This window comes from Nannobrachium achirus (assembly GCF_963921795.1).
Source record: "Nannobrachium achirus genome assembly, chromosome: 20".
NCBI lineage: Eukaryota > Metazoa > Chordata > Actinopteri > Myctophiformes > Myctophidae > Nannobrachium > Nannobrachium achirus.
This window is the reverse complement of record NC_137827.1, coordinates 54,715,544-54,743,220: the sequence shown is the minus strand read 5'-3', so window position 1 is coordinate 54,743,220 and position 27,677 is coordinate 54,715,544. Positions and strand designations below refer to the sequence as shown.

Genomic DNA, 27,677 nt, shown 5'->3' with positions numbered 1-27,677 from the left:
GTAGAGAGTGAAAAAAAGACTGTATCAAGTACATTATTTCCAAGTCCGTTTTACCAACTATAGAGGGTTTAAATGGTAGCTCGGCAAACAAAAGGTGAATTCACCCTTTCTCAAGTCCCGCCCATTGTCCTGCCCCTCTCCACACGTATTGGTTGCTGTGTCTTGGTGGGACATATAGTGGGACATTCCATCCACTGCCATGTTAATTCAGTTGCTTCATATTGTTATTCTGTGTGCTCAATTCTAATTTCAAACATTGTTTCAGTCAATTGGGGCTGCTCAGTGACAGCATAGTGAATCAGCATGTTTTCAAATGTTTTTATTTCTCCAAAAATTATGTTTTAGCTAATTCAACATCAAAAAGGCGGAACCAGGGCGGGACAAGGCAGATAGAGCCTGCTGGTTGGTCAGTCAGGGACCAACCAGGAGGCTAACAAAGGATGAAATGATCCCAGATTACCAGTGCATGACGGAGGATAACACACACAGAGCTTTGCATTATTCATAGCGAAACGTACCCGTGGTCATGTCTTTACGTCTCTACAACATTTCACACCTATATCGTTTATATCGTCGCTGTCGGGTGAAAACCTTGTATGTCCAAAACCGTTTTGCATTTATCATTTTAAAAACGATTTAAACTGGTGAAAACAGCCGATCTACAAGCACACAACGCCTCGCGCCGCGAGGCGTTGTGTGCTTGTAGATCTGCTGTTTTCACTACTTTTGTGCGACGGCCTTGCATGATGAAGCAGGGCTTTACTTTGCGAAAGAACGTACACATTTGAAACCTGGAGATACGAGGTTTCCTCCCGACAACGACGATATGGAACTTCAAGGAAAAGGCCCGAATCGGAGGAAGGAATGATGAAAGCGGGCAAGGGGGAGCAGGGAATGAATTAAATCCCGGGTCGCTCGTCTCGAGCCGAATGGAGAACGTCAGAACCTGCACTCGCTCGCTCCAGACAGAAAGCCAATTGCTGGGCGAGCGTGTTGGCACTTATTTCACCAGGCCCCCAAGACACGACCAATTAGTTTATTCTGATGTCCGGGGAACCGGAGAGAGTACAGGACGGGTAATATTAGAATCCAACCTCGTCGTGGCCCTCTCTCCCGGAATTGGAAAAAAAGATCTCTTATGATTCTCAAGCTACGTTGAAGGGTTAGAAACGACGTACGTGTCTTGTTTGATTACCCCATTTTAGGCCTAGAATTATTGAATGCTTTAACCAGTGAAAAATTGCAGATGTACAAGCTCACAGCGCGGCACCGAGTGCCGCGCTGCGAGCTTGTAGATCTGCTATTTTTGAAAAAGTCGTGAAAATGTGTGGAAATCTTTGAATATGTGTATTTTCAAAGCGAACGTTTGTAAATCAAATTTTGCTACTGGGTGGTCCCTGGAACTAAATATTTTGAGATGGGGGTCCGTGGCCAAATACATATCATTTCGGGGGTCCTTGACATGAAAAGGTTTGAGAACCACTGACATGGTAGTCTCTCAAGAACAGACTAACTGAGCTCCAGTTAAGTGAAAAGGACCTTTTCTTTGACGATGGCTGGCCAGATTGCTGACATAGAAACATAGGGTTTTCAAAACATCTTAGAAGGATTCAAAAGACACTTATAGAATTGGGTCAAAATTCAAATTTCCTCAATTTTTCAAAAATAGCAGATCTACAAGCTTGCAGCGCGGCACTCGGTGCCGCGCTGTGAGCTTGTATATCTGCTATTTTTCAATAGTTAAAGCACAAAACAATGATACACAATAATCTGTACCCGTTCTAAATGGATTAAGGAAACAAATGTCTCCAGGCTCCAGCTTCGCAAAGGACATACCGTACAAGCTTGGGGTTTGTTATTTTCTCCCCAGATTAATATCTTTGGCACTGCGCGGTGCACGACACCGAAAGGTTTCTCTTTCGGGTAATAGTCTGTGCAAACGAGTTCATTTTTCGAGACGAGCCAAAGACACCGCAGTTCAAAAAGACGCCTGGTACCCAATGAAGTCTCGGAACGATCTCTCTCATGGCACCCTAGAGAAATCTGAGGGTCTCGTCTGTGTCGTCTTTCGTGGTCGGCGGAGTTGAAGATGAAACACGGGCATCGCGTGGTGTCTTTGTTTGGCACACTTTAAAACTTTAAAAGATTTTTTCCCCCCAGCTCGAACCGAACCCTGCACAGTATGATCCGTGCAAAAAACAAATAAGTACTAATGAGTATTATGGCTTCGCTAAGATAAACCCACATCCGCACTCTTCTTTTTCACTGATGTTTCTTCTTCAGTTTTCGTTGCGGCGAGCAGCTGAGGAATGCATTTATTTCTTATTTTTTATAAAGTCTTCATCTGTCAGGGTTCTTGCTACTTCGGGGGTTGGAAACAGGGGTGTCGCACCAAGTTCTGGGCCCTGGGTACAAGGATTCACTGCGGGCCCCCCATGAATGCATGTTTCTATTGTGTGCTTTAACTATTGAAAAATAGCAGATATACAAGCTCACAAGCTTGTATTTGGCCAAAATGACATGTATTTGGCCACGGACCCCATCTCAAAAGTTCCAGGGACCCGCCCAGTGCCGGATTTATATGACATGAGGCCCCTGGGCAAGGGGAAATAAAGAGGCCCTTGTGCGCGCGCGAAGTACCGCACACGCGAAGTACCGCACACGCGAAGTACCGGATACATAGAGTGGGCGGGCTTTAGACTGCACTAAGCTTTCAGAGCAACTACATGCAGTGCGGCGAGCAGAGCAGAAGCTCTCAATGTTATTACCATAATAAAACAAAATGCACAGTAACTAAACACAAATATCACTTTATTTGGATAGCAATACTTTAAAATGTCATCATTAACTCATTCAGGGTCTTTTCAAAATGGCTTCCAAGTTCCACACCGCCTCCCTCTCCATAGACTTCCATGTAATTAATAGTGCACGGATCATGCACCCCCATGCCTAGATCATGCACCACATGTGTGCACACTGTTCACAGCTTTCAAACAAAAAAATCCGAATGGAAATCCGTTCAGGCATTCATGAGCTAGCAGCCATTATGTTTTCTTGAAATGTAAACAAACGTGGCTGCCATGTTTGAAAGATGGGGTTGGTATGGGGGTTAAACATGGAATTTCGCGATCATGCCTACTACATTTTTTGGGGTCCAAAAAATATTTTTTGAAAAAAAAAAATTTCTTTTTTTTTTTTTTTTTTTTTGGAGGCCCCCCACCCCCCTGAGGCCCCTGGGCACGTGCCCACCCTTGCCCAATGGTAAATCCGGCCCTGGACCCGCCCCAGAAGCAAAATTTGAGTTACAAACGTTCGCTTAAAAAATCGACAATCTACAAGCTCACAGCGCGGCACTCGATGCCGCGCTGTGAGCTTGTATATCTGCTATTTTTTTCAATAGCTAGTATAAAAGAATTCCAGGCCCCTCCACCTTGGGCCCTAGTAACCCTGTCCCACTTTCCCCCCCCTTGTGACGCCCCTGGTTGGAAAGGTAGAGCTCCTTGCAGAGAAAGTCTCAGTGGAAACCACAACTATAAATAGCTTAAAGTGCAATCCACGCTCACGCTCACGCTCATGCACGCGCACAACCACACACACACACACACACACACACACACACACACACACACACACACACACACACACACACACACACACACACACACACACACACACACACACACACACACACAGGTTTGCAATTGCTACTTTGTGGGGACATTACACATAGTCTACTATCTTTGTGGGGACATTCCATTCATTTTTAACCCTAACCCTAACCCCAACCCTAACCCTAAACACCTTGTGGGGACCTATTAATTTGTCCCCACTTGTTTTTTTCCTCCGATTGTACTATCTTTGTGGGGACATGAGGTCCCCACAAAGTAGTAATTCCCTGTCCACACAGACACACACACACACACACACACACACACACACACACACACACACACACACACACACACACACACACACACACACACACACACACACTCATACCAGTGTTGTTTTTGACTGCAGATTTTGATTTAGTTTTAGTCATTGTCTTTTGAATAAAATGTCATTTAGTTTTAGTCATAATTTAGTCACCTGAAAAGTTTTAGTCTTAGTCTAATTTTAGTCTAGACTAAATATCCTAAGATTTTAGGCGACTAAATCTACAGTTGATTTAGTCGACTGAAATGTATTTTGGCAGGCCTTGATGGCATCGTAATGACTGGTTTTACACTTGGTTGTGTGCTGAAAATAGCCGATCTACAAGCTCACAACGCGTCGCAGCGCGACGCGTTGTGAGCTTGTAGATCGGCTATTTTCAGCATGCAACACCTGAGAGCAACCAAACATAGAATGACTCTCTTCTCCACTAGTCCCTCTCTAACCTTTTAATCTAGTTTTTATTTTGTTGACGAAATTGTCAATATATTTAGTCTTAGTTTTAGTCATCACAGCTTAATTTTTATTTTTTTTTTATTTAGTTTTCGTCAGTGAAAAAAACGCAGTCGACAAAAAAATGTCGTCATAGTTTTAGTCAAAGGAAACAGCATACACACACAAAGCCTGTTGAGGATGCGTGTCTAGACATCATATTAACGACGGAGCGGACACCAAAGCCCACTCTCTCCGCGACGAATTACCGACAATAACCTCATCCGCACCAGGGGAGACGCAGGCATTTATTAACGCGCCAAACACCCCCAGAGCGGTGGGGTCTTTTCAAGTTCAGACGTTGTGGGGAAGACTAACCCCCCAGCCCCCCTCATGCAGGCACGTGCACACATAGACATCAAAGGGGGCTTGATCCCCCTGCCCTTTTATCCGTCTGTAAAAAGTGCCCTCTCTCCAGACCATGAATACAGTTTTTACTTTGGTGAAAGAAATGCAAATGCCCCCTCTTTCCATGCCATACCTGAAGGCAGCATTCAAGAGAATTGTCTTGTCCAAAGTAACTCTCCTGAACTTGAATGCAGCATCTTATGTTGAAAGAATTGTCCTCTCCGTGTAGAAATCCATGCCACATAGGCCTACGGCCCTACGCCACATCTCCAGTATTCACTTGGATTATGCTTAGTTCAGTGTGGTATCAAGCATCGAAAATAGCCGACCGTCTGCTGTTTTTCGATGTTTCCACCAAAAGGCCCTTTTAGAAATGTCAGCCCCTGCCTCTCTAACATTCTCTGCACGTCCCTGCCCCCATGTGATTTGCTGTATGTGGTGAAAAGGACACAGCTTCTTTGAGACTCAGAAAAGTGTTAACTTGCGTCCACGGGGGAAGCCTGACCTTGTGGGTTCAGCCTAGCATGTCGTCACTGTCGGGGCAGAAGCCTCGTATCTCCAAGTTTCAAATGTGTGTGTTTTTTTACACACCCTGCTACAAGGCTGTCGCACAAAACTAGTTTTTCAATTTTAAAATACTGGCTCATCCCTATCAGTGATTGGGTGTGGTAGAACTCTGTGTGTATTTAGCTGTGCTGCTACTACCTGTCAGCAGATGCCTGAAGAAGGTCTTTGACCGAAACGTTGCATTAAATAAAAAGAGTTTTTTTGGCAAGTTGAAGATGGTGTACTTCTTGTGCATGTTTGAAATGATGTTGACCCCCGCCTACGCACCCATCGCTAAGCTTTGATTAGGTGTGCATAAGACTCTGTTGCCAAAATGATAAATACAAAATGAACGGTTTTGGACATGCAAGGTTTTCTGCCCGACAACGACGATATTATTATGCAGGCGACGTCCGATCCTGGATGCCGTTGTCCAGTGATCCATGTCCAAGATGTCCAAAGTGTTTTATCAACACCACAGGGGTGCGTGTGCGTGTGTGTGGGCCCGAGTGAGCGTGTGAGTGCATGCGTACACTAAGCGTACATTTTGTGTGCGTGTGTAATTACAGTATGGCCAAATGTCCCTAAATGTAGACTTACAGGCTTTACAATTAGGAAACAATTCAGCTTAGGGTCAGGAGGATTTCACATTTTGGAGGTTGTGTCTGGTTCATACTTGACTTAAATAGCAGATCTACAAGCTCAGTCGTGAGCTTATACAGTAGATCCCTGTTTCCAGCTTTAGGGGTTATACAATGGTAAAAAAAAAAATGTTATTAAAAAAAAGACATAGGGTAATATGACAAACGACATGACATCATAGAACCGACGTCAGTCCTTGCAAGTACAGTAACACTAGTATTGTGTGTGTGTGTGTGTGTGTGTGTGTGTGTGTGTGCGTGCGTGCGCACGCGTGTGTGTGTGTGTGCGCACGTGTAAGCGTGTGTGTGCGCATGAGAGAGTGGTGGCGGTGGTGTGTGTGTGTGTGTGTGTGTGTGTGTGTGTGTGTGTGTGTGTGTGTGTGTGTGTGTGTGTGTGTGTGTGTGTGTGTTATTGCTCTTAATCCGGGGCAAGATAACACATTAAGCACATTGCTAATCCACGCAGAAGGGGAGAGAGAGAGAGAGAGAGAGAGAGAGAGAGAGAGAGAGAGAGAGAGAGAGAGAGGATCATGATGCATGGAAGCGGCGGTGCGGCCGGACCAACGGAGCCTTGTGCTTTTTATAAAACGCAGCCCAGGCTTTAAGCCCCCGTATCAGGCAGGGTTATGGATTTCATACGCAGAGTTCACAAGGTCAGAGGTGGGAGGGAAGGGGGGGCGTCCAGCCTATTACATTCATCCATCCATGTCCCAGCGTCTGATGGCGAGCCAGCTAGCCCAGCGCCCGCCGCTGGACTCTTGAGAAAGCCATTAGTGCAAGGGTCTTCAACAGGGGGTCCGGGACTCCTAGGGGTTCCCCAGAGTTACTACAGGGGGTCCTTCAAATCTTTGAGTGATAGAAACTTTCATCTTCTGTTTTATATTAACCACTTGAACCCTAGCGTCCATATTCTGGGAACTTTAGCCAAAAATCTACAATCTACAAACTCACAACGGCGTTGTGAGCTTGTATATTGGCTATTTTCGGCAAAGAGGTTTGGTGTAGAGGGGAAAAAGAGCTGATTAAGTACAGAGTGAAAGGTCAAGTATTGACAGTTCAAGTGGTTAAATATCTGAAAACACAAATTGACATGAATGCAAAATACACTGATGATTGTGCTGTCAAACAATGACACAGTACGGAATCTATGAACAGGTTGTGGGGGTCCCTGCTTCATCTCTCTCTCAACTGAGGGGTCCTTGGGCTGCACCCCTGGACTAAAGGATCGACCTGTCAATGCTCTCCATTCAACTGTAAAGACTAAAGGCTACGGGAGGGGCATCTTTGGACGGCTGCGGCGTGAGGCGTTTTAGAGGATAGGAAAACCGTTGAATCGTTGGGCTTAAGGAGCTCATGGGAGGGATTTCTCTTTTAGATCCCATCCACCGAGGGCCATTGATTCCTCGGTATTACAGAATCGTACAGCCATTTAACGTTGATGCCGCCTCTGGAGAGGTTTTTATTCCATATGAAAGCCTACGGATTGTAAATTAAACCCATAAGACCGGGATTTTTTTTATACTGTTGAAAAATAGCAGATATACAAGCTCACAGCGCGGCACCGAGTGCCGCGCTGCAAGCTTGTAGATCTGCTATTTAAAAAAATATATATTTTTTCTTTTGCGAATCTATGAATGTATCCCTTTGAAAGCAAACATTTTTTAACTCAAATATTTGCTTCTGGGGGGTCCCTGGAACAACATATTTTGAGATGGGGGTCCGCGGCCAAATACATGTAATTTTGGGGGTCCTTGACATGATGTTTGAGAAACACTGATTCAGAAGAAGGATTTAGAAGACACTTATAGAATCGGGACAAAATATTAAAATAAAGACTAGCACACATTTTCACAATTTAACAAAGAAATTGCAGATATACAAGCTCACTTGTGTGGCACTCTGTGCTATTTTTCAATAGTTAAAGCATAAAACAATGTTAAAGTGGTTAAAATCAAAAGAGATAAAGACACTTTCCCGGCCTTAATGGGTTAAACCGTTTTCGATATATGTGTCCGTCCGCCCCCCCCCCCCCCCCCCCCCTCCCCGCAGGCTCATAATACTAGCGTGTCATCATATCCCACCAAACGTATCTGAGCTGCGATTGTTGCTGCCATTAGTTTGATGTTGGAACAATAGAGATTATAAATTTACTTGATTGTTATTCAAGTGAAACGGCAGGAATTATATAATCCATTGATTTGGGGCTGACCACCGCTTGCAACGTTTACTGTACGAATTAAACTCAGCATATATTATTGCGACCGTTAGGTGGCAGTTACTATCAAAACCTCCACCTGCTGTCAGTCAGTCAGTCAGTCTGTCACGTCACGTCACGCCACGTCACGTCACATCACGTCACGTCACGTCACGTCACGTCACACTTTTCCCCTTCTCATAGCTCCGTCACCGTTGCCCCTATCCATTCATGTCATCTGCAGTGGTATGTATAAAATAAAGCAGAACAACAGAAAACAACACATCTAAAGATAAAATAATAAGTAATAAGTAATAATGGCTTAGGAAAGAAAGAGTGCAAAAGGCAAAAGAGCAAAGAGAATGTAAAAAAGCATCCTCAGCTGTTCATGTGCATAAAGTTTGGTGTATTGTACAGCTAGCGATTCCTTTTGCCCTGGACCGTTCTCGTCTTTGACAGTTTGTTCATGTGCCTGATTGTCTGTGGGAAGAAGCTTTTTTGCAGTCTGTTGCCAGTAGCTTTGAGACTGCGTAGTCGTTTTCCATGCGGCAACATCTTGAACAGACTGTGTAGTGTGATCAAGTAGGCGGTGTTGATTTACTAAAAACACCAAAAGTTATATACGGACATCAGGGACGTGCTGGCCATTGGGAAAAGCGACAACTCCCGAACGGCCCGTTCATTCCCGGCCATTAGGAAAAAAATAAAAAATAAAATGTTGGAACTTCGTTCCATTTTGGGGGCTGGGCGGCCAACAAAGTAAATCGTCACTGTCGGGCAGAAACCTTGTATCTCCAAGTTTCAAATGTGTACATTTTTTCGCAAAGCAAAGCCCTGCTTCATCATACAAGGCCGTCGCACAAAAGTAGTGAAAACAGCAGATCTACAAGCACACAACGTCTCGCGGTCCGAGGCGTTGTGTGCTTGTAGATCGGCTGTTTTAACTAGTTTAATACATTTTTTAAATGATAAATACAAAACAAACGGTTTTGGACATACAAGGTTTCCACCCGACAACGACGAATGGCTTGTCTCTTATCATGATCTGAAATGGCAAATCTTTGAGTTGCAGCAGCGCTATAGAGAGAGATCTCTCTCTATATCTCTATCTCTATATAGGACCTCTCCAACTCTTTTTCCCGGGCTGAATCAGGGGCCCAGCACGTCCCTGACAGACATCAGTGACGTGCAGAGAATCTCTAAAAGGGCCTTTTAGTGAAAATATTGAAAATAGCCGACCTCCAAGCTCATTTTCAGTACCAGATACCACACTAAAATAAGCATAAAAAGGGCAACACTGGAGATGTGGCGTAAAGCATGGATGTCTACACAGAGAGGGCGATTCTTTCAACATAAGATGCTGCATTCAAGTTCAGGAGAGTTTGGACAAGGCAATTCTCTTGAACGCTGCCTTCAGGTATGGCATGGAAAGAGGGGGCATTTGCATTTCTTTCACCATAGTAAAAACTGCATTCATGGTCTGGAGAGGGCACTTTTTACAGACGGATAAAAGGGCAGGGGCTCAAGCCCCCTTTGATGTCTATGTGTGCACGTGCCTGACGGACATACTAAGAGGTTTTTGCCGGACAACTACGATAAAATATCTCCACTGGTGTACACCGATAAACTATGATTCTCTTTTGTCAGCGGGGGTTTACTGCTTATCAAAAATGCATCTGCCAACTCGGAATCCCCCTGACAGCATGCATCTCGTTTAGCGCTTATCCCCCCCCAGCCCCGACCAAAAGCTAACAGATATGCCAATCCCATGTGAGAGTGTGCGCGATATAGATAGCTCAAGGCAGCGTTAGAGTAATCATTACCACTGTTTTTATTTCTCTTTTTTGTGTTTTTTTTTTCTCTTTCACTCCCTAAAGCTTTAACCCGTTTAGAACGGGTACATATTTTGTGTATCATTATTTTATGCTTTAACTATTGAAAAATAGCAGATATACAAGCTCACAGCGCGGCACCGAGTGCCGCGCTGCGAGCTTGTAGATCTGCTATTTTTGAAAAATCGTGCAAATTTGAATTTTGACCCGATTCTATAAGTGTCTTTTGAATCCTTCTAAGATTTTCTGAAAAACCCCTATGTTTCTATGTCAGCAATCTGACCAGCCATCGTCAAAGAAAAGGTCCTTTTCACTTCAACTGGAGCTCAGTTAGTCTGTTCTTGAGAGACTACTATGTCAGTGGTTCTCAAACCTTTTCATGTGAAGGACCCCCAAAATTATATTTATCTGGCCACGGACCCCCATCTCAAAATAAATATTTAGTTCCAGGGACCACCCAGAAGCAAAATTTGAGTTACAAACTTTCGCTTTGAAAATACATGTATATATTCAAAGATTTGCACACATTTTCACGACTTTTTCAAAAATAGCAGATCTACAAGCTCGCAGCGCGGCACTCGGTGCCGCGCTGTGAGCTTGTATATCTGCTATTTTTCACTGGTTAAAGCATTCAATAATTCTAGGCCCTAAATGGGTTTTAAGCAGCACTCGCTCGCTCGCTGATGGATGCGGTTTTAGTAGCAAGCCAGCTGCCATCTGGAATATTGCCGGCTTAGTTTGTGGGAGGGCGGCCGGGCGCGGGCGGCTAGCTTAGCCTATAGCATATTTTTAGCTCTCTGGTGTTAGCCTAGCCCAGGGTTCCCCAATAGGCGGCCCGCGGGCCATTTGCGGCCCGCGGGGGGCTACTGTCTGGCCCACACCAACCCCAGTAATAATGGTGGTATAAGAGCAGCAACAACACTAGTATATCGTCGTTGTCGGGTGGAAATCTCGTATCTCCAAATGTGTACGTTCTTTCGCAAACCATACAAGGCCGTCGCACAAAAGTAGTGAAAACAGCAGATCTACAAGCACACAACGCCTCGCACCGCGAGGCGTTGTGTGCTTGTAGATCGGCTGTTTTCACTAGTTTAAATCATTTTTAAAATGATGAATTCAAAACGAACGGTTTTGGACATACAAGATTTTCACCCGACAACGACGAAAACTGTCGCTGGAGTAGTGGGAACGCCACCTCGGATTGGTACCCTAGACATAATTCGGCCCTTGGGGAAAACTAATTGGGGAACCCTGGCCTAGCCAATAGCCTCACCATAGCCCCTTTTCCACTGGCCCAATACCACACCACTCCACACCACACCGCCCACTTGTGCCAGGTTTTCCACAACAAGGACCTGGGTAGAGTGGTGTGAAAGTGGTACTAAACATGGTACTAAAAAGTATCCCATCTAGAGTAGATCTGAGCTAGGCCAAACAGGGCCAAACACTTCATAATGACTTTGGCTTTTCATTTAGTCCACCAGGATATAGTTGTAAAGGCTCTTTTCCACCGGCAGCGATAACGATGACGATAACGATTTAAAAAAGTGGGTTTTCAATTGAAGTGGATCAGCAGCATCCACCAAACACCGATAAAGACAACGCTAGCCGACAACTACATCGTTAGGATCAACAACGATGTGGTTAAGATCACAGTGATATGGAACTGGGTCTCTGACAAACAGCTCGAGGTGCGCTCTGAGCGAGCGGCTGTTAATTAGCGCCTCTTCACATTGATGTCCGATAACTTTATCGGACATCAATGTGAAGGCATAATTATCGCTGTGATATTTTATGGCTATCGTCATCGCTGCCGGTGGAAAAGGGCCTTAATACATGATAATAGATTCTATCGTGTTATAACCACTATTATAATCTATTATAGTGTATTATAATTATCATAGTAATACATTAATACTTTATAGTGTATTATAATCACAGTTATAATCCATTATAGTGTATTATAACTTAGGATAGTTGTAATACAAATGTATATAATCACAGTTAAAAGGGTCAATTTGTTTCTTACCGATAGGGGTACTTTTGTGTAATGGAAAATGTAGATATGTTTATGTGGTGCGGTGTGGTGTGGTGTAGTGTGGTGTGGTGTGGTGCTAAAGCAGCAGTCGAAAAGGGGCTTATGCAGCGAGCTTCCCTCACCCCACCCCACCCCAGCCCACCACACCGCCCTCAGTGATGGTGAGCAGATTAAAACCGGCAGAGGTTCCCCTCCTATTTACTGCTCAGATTAGGCGGCACATGCGTCCCCGTCAATCTGGCGTGTGGCCGGACAGCTGTTGTCGCAAGTGACACTATGTACTGTTACTCCAAAATGGAGTAGTAGTACAGTAGTACTCACCGCTTGAAGCCATTCAGACAGAGGCCTTCTATGAAACATTGGCCATCAGTCAACTATATGTTTATCTATGCTGCACTGCACACGGGGCTGCGGTTCCGATCCGACCCAATCGCCGCCCTAGGCAAGCTTTCTCGGATGCGTCCCGTCTCGCTCCTGCAATTGTTTGAAAAGGGACATTCTGCACAATGAGCACTTTAACGTTTGGTAATGATTCTCCTTCATACTAAAATACACCTTTTTAATGCCAGCAGTTCACACATAAGATGGTTCTTAACCCATTAACCCATTTAGGCCTAGAATTATTGAATGCTTTAACCAGTGAAAAATAGCAGATATACAAGCTCACAGCACGGCACAGAGTGCCGCGCTGCAAGCTTGTAGATCTGCTATTTTTGAAAAAGTCGTAAAAATTTGTGCAAATCTTGGAACATATGTAACTCAAATTTTGCTTCTGGGGGGTCCCTGGAACTAGATATTTTGAGATGGGGGTCCGCGGCCAAATAAATATCATTTTGGGGGTCCTTCACATGAAAAGGTTTGAGAACCACTGACATAGTAGTCTCTGAAGAACAGACTAACTGAGTTCTCCAGTTAAGTGAAAAGGACCTGAGCTTGTATATCTAAATGGGTTAAAACCCATGTGGGCGACCTAGGCCCATGTGGGCCTAGGTCGCCCACATGGAAGCGCCGGCCCTGCACCGCACCAGATTTGCGGTGACATCGCGTGAATCCACTGCGCGTGAAGAAATCCTCCTGACACGTTCGTGTTTGGCATCAGTAGGCCTGTGTCTTGCAACATGTGATCTCAAAAGTTGCCGACCGCTCCATGAAATGAGTAATCTCCTTATTTCGCTTGTTGAACTGATCGGGGAGACATTTATTTTTGGGGGAATCAATCAACAGCTTACCAGCTCAAACAGCTTGTATACATAACGCCACTGTCGGGCAGAACCCTTGTAAGCAAGTTTCAAATTTGTATTTTTTTTTTTTTTTTTTGCAAAGTAAAGCCCTGCTTTATCATACAAGGCCGTCGCACAAAAGTAGTGAAAACAGCCGATCTACAAGCACACAACGCCTCGCACCGCGAGGCGTTGTGTGCTTGTAGATCGGCTGTTTTCACTAGTTTAAATTATTTTTAAAATGATAAATACAAAACCAACGGTTTTTGACAACGACGATAAGTAAGTAAGTAAGACATGCCGAGCCATGAGGCCCACATGGCAGGAGCTCTATCTCCTGTTTCTGTAGCGTGAGGCAGCTTGATGTACAAGTACCCTCCCTGGACATGACGCTAGTATGTCACAGGGACCTACCCCCCAATCCAACCCTTGATGCTGAGTGCCAAGCAGGGAGGCACTTGGTCCCATATTTCAGAGATTTTGGTATGACTCGGCTGGGAATCGAACCTCGACCCCCCAGTCTCAGGGCGGCCACTCTTAACCACAAGGCCACTAAGCTGGTTGTATACATACAGTAGGCCTCTATACTGTTATACAGGTTGTTAATCACCTGTGGTTCTCAACTTTTTCAGGCCGCGACCCCCCCCCCCCCCCAAATATTTGGAACTGGGGACCCCCCATCCTGACAAGCACTTCGTAAGAGTTGAGGCATTACATTTAGTTTGACTCTGTTCCACAAACAAATACTGTGAAAATAGCAAATCTACAAGCTCACAACACCTTTAAAAAAACATGTGGGGACCCCCCTGGAGGGCCTAACCCACAGGTTGAGAACCCCTGCTCCAGACTTAGTAAACTCAACCTGAGTTGTCTCTGCACTTCTGCCCAGTCTAATCCAAATGTCCCAAACTAGCAGATCTACCAGCTGATCTTGAAGATCGGCTATTTTTTTTCCCTTCTAAAACTGTTACTTTTCAGGAGTCGAATTCAAAAGAGACAAACGTAGCAGATCTCCAAACCCCGACCCCCAGTTTGGGAACCACTGGTCTAGACTGCTATCCTCGCGAAGCCGCACTGACCCAGACGCTGTTGTTGTTTCTTTTCTTTTCTTTTCTTTTCTGTTATTGAACGTTGAACAGTAGGCAGCCACGTCTTTAGGCCCACAATTTAGGAACGAAAGCCCTTGGCTCTAATCGATTCACTGTGCTCTCCCGCAGAGGAGGCGGAATTGCTTTGAGATCACAGTGTGACCAAAACGACACTCGACGCTGTCTGAACTCTGTCTGGAGATGAGTGTCCCGCCAGGACTGGACAGCTTCTCTCTCCACTCGGCTGCGGCTGAATCTGTAACGCTGCACTCATAAACTGATTACATTATGGCTGGAGAACCGCTGTTCTAAAGCCTACGAGTTTTCTGAAAATAAATAACGTATGTTACCGTGTGGCTGAAATGACACGGATGCTTTCCTGGTTTTAACCCATTTAGATATACAAGCTCAGGTCCTTTTCACTTCTGTTCTTCAGAGACTACTATGTCAGTGGTTCTCAAACCTTTTCATGTGAAGGACCCCCAAAATGATATTTATTTGGCCACGGACCCCCATCTCAAAATATCTAGTTCCAGGGACTCCCCAGAAGCAAAATTTGAGTTACATATATTCCAAGATTTGCACAAATTTTTACGACTTTTTCAAAAATAGCAGATCTACAAGCTTGCAGCGCGGCACTCTGTGCCGTGCTGTGAGCTTGTATATCTGCTATTTTTCACTGGTTAAAGCATTCAATAATTCTAGGCCTAAATGGGTTAATGGGTTAAGAACCATCTTATGTGTGAACTGCTGGCATTAAAAAGGTGTATTTTAGTATGAAGGAGAATCATTACCAAACGTTAAAGTGCTCATTGTGCAGAATGTCCCTTTTCACAAGCTCAAAGTGGCTCAAAATAGCCGATCGGAAAGCTTGCGAATTTTCAAATGGACGAAATGTACAGTAGGCCTATATAAGAAGGGGTTAGTGTGTTTTGTAATAATAATCAAAAATCTACAAAGCAACTCGTAACTAAAGCTTTCATATAATTGTAAAGTGCAATATTTTCCCCTGAGATGTAGTGGGGTAAAAGTACTACTGAAAGTAAAAGTACCTGAGTACATGTAATAAAACAGTGGTGTATAGTAACTATTTGTGCGTCAAGGCGATCGTGAACAGAGCTCAACTCTTCTTTTGAAACTGCTAATGCTGTCCTTACAAGTTACAGTTTGCAAACTCATTATAGAAGAGGTGACTCCAACAGACGTCTGGTTTGGACAAGCTTTTTTCCTAACTGCTTTTTCATTCTGATGCGATTTCAATGTTTTTTGGAGGGGGTCTGGCCAGTTACTGAATGAAATGAGTGACCCGTCAAGATAATGGGGTCAGATGCAGTTTTAAGCTGCCCTTTAGTTTTACACCCCTAAGGCCTATATAGGCCTAAATGTAATTATACAAAAAGAATGTCGGCTATTCTCTCTTTGTGCAACGCTCTCTCAAAGAAACTGTCCGCTTGAAATCACATCCGCTTACCTTTAGGCACGCAGTCATTAAATGAAACCCAATGGAGTTGAAAAGAAAAACAAAATACGTGGTGGAGATTTCTTTCAAAGTTATTGAAAATCTGTCGACTAAAATCAATTCTGTCTGGTGTCTGAGAGTAATTATAGATAACAAAAACAACACTGTTGAGAGGCTTTTGTCTGCACACGAGTGCCACCTTAAAGTTTTGGGTTATTGATAGCCGCAAGAGGAGAGGAAATGTGAGAGGTCTTTGGTTTCAGCTCCACCCAGCTGATGGCCTAGAATTATTGAACCAGTGAAAAATAGCAGATATACAAGCTCACAGCGCGGCACCGAGTGCCGCGCTGCGAGCTTGTAGGTCTGCTATTTTTGAAAAAGTCGTGAAAATGTGTGCAAATCTTTGAATATATGTATTTTCAAAGCAAACGTTTGTAACTCAAATTTTGCTTCTGGGTGGTCCCTGGAACTAAATATTTTGAGATGCACGTCCGTGGTCAAATACATATCATTTTGGGGGTCCTTCACATGAAAAGGTTTGAGAACCACTGACATAGTAGTCTCTCAAGAACAGACTAACTGAGCTCCAGTTAAGTGAAAAGGACCTTGTCTTTGACGATGGCTGGCCACATTGCTGACATAGAAACATAGGTTTTTCAAAAAATCTTAGAAGGATTCAAAAGACACTTATAGAATCGGGTCAAATTTCTAATATTCACGATTTTTCGAAAATAGCAGATCTACAAGCTCACAGCGCGGCACTCGGTGCCGCGCTGTGAGCTTGTATATCTGCTATTTTTCAATAGTTAAAGCATAAAACAATGATACACAATAATGTGTACCCGTTCTAAGTGGGTTAACCCACTGGAACCGGGAAAGCATCTGTGTCATAAGTAAACAGGGGTTTCCGTACAGTGGTTCTCAAAAATAGCAGATGTACAAGCTCGCAGCGCGGCACGACGAGCTTGCACGTCTGCTATTTTTGAAAATATTTGAAAAAAAATATCGAAAACGTTTGGAGAACTTGTATTTGTAGCGGTTTTTGTAAGACAAAACTTCTCCTGTCATAAAACCTTTCCAGATAGGGGTCCTTCACAGGAAAAAGTTTGAGAACCAATCTTTTAGAAGGCATTTTTAGGGCGGATTCACACTGCGGTCTCGGGTGCGTTCTCGAGGCTGCGTGGCCGATGTTTTGATAGTGTGAAGCCTGCGTACTGTCCTCAGAAACGTCGGCCCCGAGACCACCTCCGGAGGTAGTCTAGAGCAGGGGTTTTCAAAGTGGGTGACGGGGCACCCTGGGGTGCCGCGACGGCAGTCCAGGGGTGCTGCAAGATAATTTGATAATATTTGGAATTTATTAGAACACAATATTTAGTATCATTTTAAACTTGAAGTAAAACGTTATTTTCAGTCAGTTGTAACCAAAATGGCTATTATCTCAACGTTTTCCTTGCAACATAATCACTAAAATATCGTCTCTGTCGAGTTTCAAATGTGTACGTCTTTTGTTAAAGCAAAGCCCTGCTTCATCATAAAAGACTGTCGCACAAAACTAGTGAAAACAGCCGATCTACAAGCACACAACGATGCGAGGCGTTGTGTGCTTGTAGATCTGCTGTTTTCACTAGTTTAGTACATTTTAGAGATGATAAATACAAAACGAACGGTTTGGACCGTCGTTTATGGGTTTCCACCCGACAACGACGATATGCTATAAATATAAGTTGCTGGGAGGGAAAATTATAATGTAGGGGTGCCTCAGATTAAAAAAATATTCATGGGGTGCCCTGAGACAAAAACGTTTGGGAACCCCTGGTCTGGAGTCCGCATGATGGGTCCTTGAGAACGGTGCGCTGCAATGTGAAGCTACCGTTCCATAAACCAAGGAAGTGGTGACGGTCAGCTAGGATGAAAATAACAAGGATTGGTCCGCAACGTCACTATTAAGATACCAAGGACACACCAGTGACGTTACTGTTATGCGATGATTACAGATGGCGTTACATTGTGATGTTTCAAAGACAGCCAAAGACACTGCTTTGGTTGTGTATTGTTGCTCTGTTATTGTTACAACTCAAGATAACGTCAGGGACACTGTAAAACTTTAATATTCGCTCTAAATTCTGACAAGATACTCTTCGTCTGTGACATGACGTTTTATATCTCCCAAAGCCTCATAGTCAACAGCGCCCCCGGGAGGCACACAAATACAATTACTGTTGAATGAAGTGTACTCCAGGGAGTCCAGGCACAGAAGAATATTGGCCAATGTGAATGCTGGTCAGCGGGGACCAGGCAACTGTTTACGGGAACAGCTCAAATCAATCGGACTGCAGTTTGAATCCGCCCTTAGAATCAGCCTCAGACAGGTCTTAAAACGGTTAAGTGCAGTTTCAAAGAAAAGTTGGAATAGTGAGAATGCAAATAACAGAGAAAGGAAAGAATTCAAATAACAGTGCAGAATGTCCCATTTCGCAAGTTCAAACGTCTGCAATATCTTTGGAAAATAGCCGATCTACATGCAATCAACACATACGTACGTACATACATAGCTCTCAATGCGTCGCGTCACAATGCATTTTGAGCTTGTAGATCTGCTATTTTCAAATGGCCGAAATATACAAAGTGAACAAATGGATAATGTAGGCCTATGTTTTGTAATAGTAGTAGTAAAAGCAACTAGTAACTAGTGGAGTAAAAGTACAATATTTGGATCTGAGGTAGAAGTAAAAGTATTGGAAATTGAAGTACTCCAGTAAAGTAAAAAAAAAAAAAAAATCGTATTAAAGGGAACAGGGAGCAGTGGAAGGCCCTCTCTCCACACACACACCCATTGTAACTTCAAACTCCATTTTAACCATGATAGATTCATTAAAAACACCCATTATTTTTTAACTCATACTACCCTCCTAATACGTGAGCAGGCCGTGTTTTTTCGATAACTTTTTTCATTTATTTTTAATAATTATTTGGGAAAATGGAAAAAATGAAATACAAGCAAATAATTATTAAAAATAAATGAAAAAAGTTATCGAAAAAACACGGCCTGCTCACATATTAGGAGGGTAGTATGAGTCACCAGAAAAAATAATGGGTGTTTTTAATGAATTTATCATGGTTAAAATGAAGTTTGAAGTTACAATGGGTGTGTGTGGGGAGAGGCCCTGGGCCTGGAGGGCCTGGTAACATTTACATAAAATATCTAAATATTCAATCAAGCTAATTAAAAACTGTTCAGGGTGTTCATAAAAGCCTGATTAGATGATAAAATTACGATACGTTTTTTTTAAAAAGTGAAATATCCCTTTAAGTACAGTAAGTACTTGAATACATGCACTTAGTTACTTTACACAAGGGGTCTTCAACAGGGAGTCCGGGACCCCTAGGGGATCCTCAGAGTTACTACAGGGATCCTCGAAATCTTTTACCCTTTTTTATATTAACCACTTGAACCCTAGCGTCCATATTCTGAAAAATTTTAAGCCAAAAAAAGCAGATCTACAAGCTACAAGCTTTGAGCTTGTAGATCGTCTATTTTCGGCAAAAAAACACATTAACATGAATCCAAAATACACTGATGATTGTGCTGTCAAACGATGAAACTATAAGGAATCTATGAAAAGGTTGTGGGGGTCCCTGCTTCATCTCTCTCTCAACTAAGGGGTCCTTGGCCTGAAAACTTTGAAGATTCCTGTCTTAATGGGTTTACCAGGCTCACAGTGAGTTGTGTGCACATTAGGGTCTCATGTTCGGGATAGATTTATGGAAAGCTGAAAGTTATTATAATCCAGCAAATTAAAATATGAATGTTTAATATAATGTTTACCCAGACTCAGAGTGAGTTGTGGAGTGGTGAAGCCAGTGGTGCGCAAAGCATTCAACCTCTGTTGAATTGAATTCAATATTTTATATACTGGCATTTTAACAACAATTCAAACGCATTGCAAGGAGCTTGGTAGATGCTATTTTTAAAAATGTTGCCTTTTTATTTTATGCTAAACTTAAACAGTTTACAATTCAAAAAAATAAAGTATTTACTTATCAGAAATATTTTAATTACACATTTCCGTTTTGCAAATAGTCTTATTTCTTTTCTTACTGTTAATTAAACCGTAAGAAAAACAATTACCGGTAAATGAAGTTGGTTTTTCAGAACCTTTTGATACTTGCAATTATTAATATACTATTGAAAACTTCTCTTAAATCGGTGTATTTATCAACATGCAAGATCATTCAGCATAATTTGAGTAGCAAAGACCTAATAGAAAATATGAATAGTGATTCATATTACTAATTAGTAATAATTACTAATTATTACTATTTACCCCAAGGCATTTGGTTCATCTTGCCCCAAGGCCACCATTTTGACAAAACCTGGCTAGCTTATTGCTTCAGGCTGATTTTTAGCTAAATGATCCACATAGTTTCATAGATTAGAATATAACCAACATGCATGGTATATAAGTTTAGAGCTGGGTACATTTGCTTTAACATAAAAATCATTATTCCAGAAAAGTAAAAAGATAACTTCGACCAGCAAAAATATGCTTGCCACTTTTTTCCCCCCTCTAAAACATACTAGGAGGAATATTTTTTCTCTCCAAAAAAGTGTACAGAAAGAGTTAAAATTAGGTTTTTATGTGGCCACACCCAACCGTTCATTAGTATGCCTGGTTGTCATGGTGGGTGGTGACCCATCTGAAGTTAGCCACACCCATGTGTGTTGGGTGAATGGTAATTAGGGGAGGGGTTGATTCTATATCTGTGTTTTTGGACCGGCACTTTTGACTCACAAGGTGGCAGCCTCCAAATAGAAAGGGAATACATAATTGCTCATAACAACCACACTAGGGGGGTCTAATGAAGTACTGTCAACCTCCTAGACACATGAAAAACAGAAAAAGTACAAAACTATGGCACCACCTCTTTAAGGTCACATGACAACTCATGTGTATAGTTTTAAAGATACCTGTGGGTTCAGCTTACCCACAGGTTCATCTTACCCCGTTCTCCCCTATGTTGTGTAATCACAATATTACATGAGACGGTCGTGCCTTATCATGATTATTAGCACTTCAGCCCCGCCAATGGAACTCGCGTTCGGCTCGTTCCTGCAGTGAGGTTGGCGTGGCAATAATCATGATAATGAATGCACACCCTCTCGTGTAATATTGCTTAAACATACTTAAATATTTTCAAACAGAAAGATTTGGAGGAAAAAAAAGTATTTGTAGTTGAAATTTTGTGGAGGGAAAGTCATTAAAAAAACATCAAGTGAAATACAGACACGCCACTGGATAGCACATTAGTTCATACAGAATGTTCTGGAAAGTTTGCATCAAACCAGATGATTTCCATCAGCCGTAATTCAACTCAAAGTGTTATGAAGGTGTCATTGCTCTTAGGTGACCTTTGAGATACAGAACATTGTTCGTCTGATGTCGTCGCCTGCTTTCTAATTCTGGTGCGATTCAAAAGATCTTTTTGAAGGGGGGTCAGTCCGGGTACGGAATTCAATTAGCGCTGCGGTCAGATAACGCGTCAGATGCGGTTCTGGGCGCTGCCTGTTTAAAAAAACCTCAACCTTGCAGGACTCTTGTCTTGGTATCTTTTACGATTTAATGAGCAACTCAAGTGTGTGTGTACCTCGGCGGGGACGCAGTCAGCTGAGTCTGTCCAGCAGATAGTGCGTGATTAGATGGGTAACGGCTCGTCCCAACCAAACGTCCGTTGGAGTCACCTCTTCTATAATGAGTTTGCAAACTGTAACTTGTAAGGACGGCATTAGCAGTTTGAAAGGATAGGGTTGAGCTCTGTTCAAGTTCGCCTTGACGCACAAATAGTCACTATACACCACTGGCTGATTCCAATTTACTTTACCCCACTTTTATTTCTACCCCACTACATCTCAGGGGAAAATATTGTACTTTTACTGCACTGCAATAGTAGATTTTGATTATTATTATTACAGAACACACTAACCACTTCAACCCTATATACATTTCGGCCATTTGAAAATCTTGCAGATCTGCTATTATGAAATGATTTTTTAGACATTTTCAGCTTGTGAAACGGGACATTCTGCACAATGAGTACTTTTACTTTTGGTTATGATATTTTGATGCCGATACATTTGCACTTTTACTCAAGTAAATTTTTGAATACAGGACTTCTACTTGTAAGGGTGCCCTCACACCAAAATACCTATGAGAGTGGAATCCGCGTTCCGCCAATGCATTTCAATGAGAAGGGAGCGCTTTTTGCAGAAATCCTCTGCTGGCATGAAACCGCTTCACTCTCATTGAAATGCATTGGCGGAACGCGGATTCCACTCTCATAGGTATTTTGGTGTGAGGGCACCCTAACAGAGCATTTCTACATTGCAGTATCGATACTTGTACTTAAATAAAACAATTGAGAACGTCTTCCATAGTTGAAAGCAGCACAACAAAGTTTAATTTGCTGCACATAGACAGACATGTGTGCTACTCACTGTCAATGAGCTTTTAGAACAGTGAAAGAAAGAATAGAGAAGAAAGGAAACAATGAAATTAGTAAAATAACACTAGGCACACAGTCACACTAGGCACACACTGTGAGTTCGGCCATTTCCATACGGCGGAGTATAACACTGTAGGCGCCGTAAGTGATGAAGTAATCCGTAGTCTTCACTGAGATCGACTGCTATTTTACCCAGAAATAATCTGAATGGGATGGATCAGGATTTGAGTTGAGTGAAAGTAAGCTGGTTTAATGATGACAACTTGGTCAACTTGTACGTCTGGTTGTACAGCAGTTCCGGGAGATTTGGGCCAAACGATACTGCCCATATATGGAGATCCCTGATGTCATTAATATCATCCCAGCTCAGCAGAAGGATATGGCTGACCTATTCTGACATCACAATTATATGGAATCTATGAAAAGGCTGTGGGGGTCCCTGCTTCTCTCTCTCAACCAAGGGGTCCTTGGCCTAAAAACGTTGAAGACCCCTGAGCTACAGTATAACTACTGTATGATCTGACCTGAGTGTTATTGTACTTCTCCCCATGCTATCATGTACACCCATTTAGACCTGGATCGCATTATTACGCATTATTACTTTGACCATTATTGTATGCTTTAACTATATTAACAAATAGCAGATATACAGTACAAGTGCCGCGCTGCGAGCTTGTAGATTTGCTATTTTTGAAAAATCGTAAAAAAATGTGTGCAAGTCTTTGAATATCTGACCGCATTCTATAATCCTTCTTCCAAATCCTTCTTCTAAATCTTTTTTTTTTTTTTTCATGTCAAGGACCCCCAACATTATAGGTATTTGGCCAACCCCATCTCAAATTATGTTGTTCCAGATATATATTCAAAGAGTTGCAAACATTTTCACAATTAAAAAAAATAGCAGATCTACAAGCTCACAGAGACACTCGGTGCCGCGATGTGAGCTTGTATCTGCTGATTGATCCATAATTCTGCGATACCATAAAGGGCTGGGTTTTTCTATGCTTATTAATAAAGGGTTGTAAGTGATATATTTGTTTAAAGGTTAAGGCTCTGTATTCGGATAGCAGTGGTAGCTATAGAGTGTTCAGTACCAAAGGTCTCCCTGTCTCTTTAGTAGACAGAAATGACATTTGCAGATCGGAATACCATCAGCAACTATTTTTTCTTCTTTTTTTTCAGCCAGCGGATTCTAAAAAGCAACGCGTGTCTCTCCCAATAACCAGTGACGCACCACTCACTTTCAGAACCCTCCCAGTAGCTACACAACACACGTCTGTAGCGAGATATCGAACTGCACAGCCCCAGTCTGTAAAAAGCTCCCAAAGCTTGCAACACACGTTGCTACAACCCGTTGTCACTTTGAGGTGGAAAGTATCGTGACGCGAGGTTAGTTGTCGCCAGTGGCTGACTTAACAAACAGGGGGCTCCAAGCGAAGCAGAATTTGGGCCCCCCGCCCGTGCTTTTTGGGGTCGGGTCAATACCCCAACTCAATACAAACAAACCAACAAGAACACTTGATTGGTAGGGGATTGATTGGTTGGGGGCAGCCCAGGGGGCCCCCCTCTGCCTCTGCCTAGTGCTAAAAAATGCCCCTGGTTGTCGCTCATGGGGCTTATCTCAGAGAGGGAAAAGCAGACTTTGCCTCGAGAATAATCTGCTTCAAGCGTAAACTCAAGGTCTGCACGGACAAAAGCTGTGCATGACCATAAATCCACGCCATTCCCATTGAAATGCATTGGCGGAATCCACTCTCATAGGTAGGATTCCTTTCCAGTGTCCATGCCCTAAATGGGTTAACCTGCTCAGCAGCCGTGATATTTCTGACGTTCTATCTCTATCATGACCTTTGCAGCTCGTGCTGTGAAGACGACGACGTGGCCTGAATGTCAGGCCAAGGCAAATCGTGTGCAGAGCTCATACTTCCCCTGTCAGTAAAAAAGTATTGTTATCAAAAAGTACTTAAAGGGCAACTTTGTTGGGTTCATATTTTAGATTATAATCAAAGAAAATAAAAGATGAGTGTTATAATGTTTTCATTTACTCCTTTCTATCGTTTTAAAGATTTTAATGATTGTGTTTTCAGTGGCTTGGGGCATGCCTAAATATGTCTTTTTACACACAATAAGCCCATTCCCAAGGTGCACCACAATATTTTAGGGGCAGATGTGACTTATGGGGGCTAGTAGTGTTACAACAAATAGGAATAAAGAAATCACTGTCTTTTTGGGTCTAAAAAGACATATTTAGCCACTTGTATGCATGCCCCAAACCACTGAAATCTAAATCGCTAAAACTGCTAAAACGATAGAACGAAGCAAATGGAAACATTTTAGCACTCACCTTTTCTTTTCTCTAACTACAATCTAAAATGTGAACCCTTGTTGTAAAAAAAACAAAGTGCCAAAAGTAGAAAGTACTCATTATGCAGAATATCCCTTTTCACAAGTTTTCAAATGGGTAAAAATCTTTTGAAAATAGCACATCTACAAGCTCACAATGCGGCACATTCACTGTTTTCACTGACTAACAACAGTAACGGTAAAACGGTAACAGTAACGGTAAAAGCAGATCTACAAGCTTGTAGATCTGCTATTTTTGGTGAACCTCCCCCCCCCCCCCCTGAAAAGGTATGCTGGGGTTCAAGTGGTTAAACGTCAAATATAAAGTTATTTTCAGTCAGTTCTGATGGAAACGGATATTTCTCCATTAGGATGTAAAATAATTATTTACTGGGGTGCCCAGAGTCAAAAAAGTTTGAAAACCACTGCAATAGTCTACAAGCTCAATACTCTTATGTTCTATCAATTACACAATACAGCAGGCGCTAGGGGTCAGCGACGATGTTGGCTAACCCACCAGACCCGTCTTGAAACACGGACCAAGGAGTCTGACTCGCGCGTGCGAGTCGGAGGGCTTGACGTGTTAGACAAATAAATAAGTCAGTGTGTCCAAAAAGCATAGCTAATGCTCTTTGGCTTTCTAGGGCAGTAAACACTTGTTGGGAAACTCGGCTCACAAAACCAGCAGCTCATTGCTAATCCGTGTCTACCGCAGCTAAACCCAAATCAGTATTCTACTCAGGGAAAATGTCTCCAGAACTAAGAACATTGATTTTATATTTCCATGCTATTAGTTAGGGGTGGATGGTCATTTATTGACGTCACATGCACGCGTGCCTTGAGATGTGTGCGTGCGCCTACATGTGTGCTTGGAGCACATAGAAAATGCTGCTTTGCAGTAGAGAAACTAAAGTTTGCTTTGAACGAACAGTACCTACCACAGTAATGGAGCCATGTAGCCTATGGGGACGCACACACAATGCACATACAGTCACTGCTGGAAACCTATAGCCTGATTTCAGACTGCGCTGAGCTTGAGTCTGACATTGTCCCATTGACAAGAGATTTCAAAGGGGAGGGGATTTGAAATTTGAAATTCCCAATCACAAGAGATCTGGTGGGAGGGGTTGTGTTTGACTTGTGTGTACACAAACACATTCCCCCCTCCCCCTCCCATCTATGACAGGCATCAAACAGGTCGTTGTCTTTGATGCTAACGAGGTGTGCACAACCCCCCTTTGAAGTTCAAAGGGAGCAATTAAGAGCTTTGGTAGAGCTCCCCCTCCACTGTTTCTGTTGATTTTCAAAAGTTAGACCCACACCCTCCTCCGTCTTGCATTGATTTCATTGGCTGGTACGCCAAGATACCATATCAAGTTAAGCATCATATGACAACACCAGACCAAGAGAACCAGTCCGCTCAGAGAGTGGGCAGGTCTATGGGCTGGAGCCAGGCAAGGAAACCTACAGTAGGTGTTAAAGTAGCCTATCCATATGAATAGACTTTTGAATCTACAGTATGGGGGATGTGCAAGCCCACCACTCACTGGTAAACCTGGTAAACTTGTTATGCAAATATCCATTTGATTAGATAGGCTATGGCACTGGGACATGCTGGTCATTGGGAAAAGCGTGACAACTCCCGAACGGCCGGTTCATTCCCGGCCGGTCCAGGCCGGCCATTAGGAAAAAAAAAAAAAATGTCGGCCTTTGTTCCATTTTGGGGGCTGGGCGGCCAACAAAGTAAATCGTCACTGTCGGGCAGAAACCTCGTATCTCCAAGTTTCAAATTAGCAATTTCTTTTTACGCAAAGCAAAGCCCTGCTTCATCATACAAGGCCGTCGCACAAAAGTAGTGAAAACAGCAGATCTACAAGCACACAACGCCTCGCGGTGCGAGGCGTGGTGTGCTTGTAGATCGGCTGTTTTCTCTAGTTTAAATCATTTTTAAAATTATAAATACAAAACAAACGAGGGGGGGGAGTGGGACTGAGTTACTGGGGCCCAAGGTGGAGGGGCCTTAATTATTTTATGCTTTAGCTATTGAAAAATAGCAGACATACAAGCATACAGCGCGGCACCGAAAATGTGTGCAAATCTTTGAATATTTGTATTTTTTGAGCGAACATTAAACTCAAATTTTGCTTCGGGGGGCGGGGGGGTCCCTGGAACTAAATGTTTTGAGATGGGGGTCCGTGGCCAAATACATATCATTTTGGGGGTCCTTCACATGAAAAAGTTTGAGCACCACTGACATAGAAACAAAGGTTTTTAAAAAAAACTTTAGAAGGATTTGAAATATTCAAAGACTTGCACACATTTTCACGATGTTTCAAAAATAGCAGATCTACAAGCTTGCAGCGCGGCACTCGGTGCCACGCTGTGAGCTTGTATATCTGCTATTTTTCAATAGTTAAGGGACCCAGCCAGGGCCCAGAATTATCTTGGTGCGACACTCCTGCCCGGATCAACCCGAGTGCAACATTAGAAGGATTCCAAAAATATAGGAGGACGTTAGGAGGCCCGTTCAAGGCTTTTTAGAAGTACGTGGGAGGATTCGATTCAAAATTAAACTTGCTTACTAAAGAACTGGAGAGGCATTTGGACCCCTGTAGTATAGGCATTTGGTGGAGAGGAGAATAAAAAAAACCTAGGACAAATTGCAGCAGAAACTGTTTTAGTCTCGTGAACTATACTGTAGGTCAGTGGTTCGCAACCTTTTCAGGCCGCGACCCTCCGCAAAATAATCATATTTGACCTGGGGACCCCCGCCACCCTGACAATTACTTGGAATTGTCGCATTTGAGGCATTCAATTTAGTTTGACTCGGTTCCAGAGATGCATATTGTGAAAATAGCAGATGTGAGCTTGTAGATGCTTTTATATATGATTTGACAATTTGGACAATGTTTGACCTAGTTTTTATTTTTATAGCATAGTTTCTTCTTCTTTCGTGTATCATCGTCCTTGATGATTGGTTGGCGACATTTTATTTCACAAGATTTCTTGTTACTTAGGGGAGGCCATGAAGTCGTCTTCTCC

General features: G+C 42.9%; 1 protein-coding gene across 1 annotated transcript in view; it reads left to right on the top strand.

The window, feature by feature from the left end:
- Positions 1-27,677, top strand: part of gabrr2a (gamma-aminobutyric acid type A receptor subunit rho2a) — a gene marked incomplete at its 3' end in the record, with an annotated part of 128,463 nt that overhangs the window by 11,577 nt on the left and 89,209 nt on the right. The gene's annotated exons all lie outside the window — the stretch shown is intronic.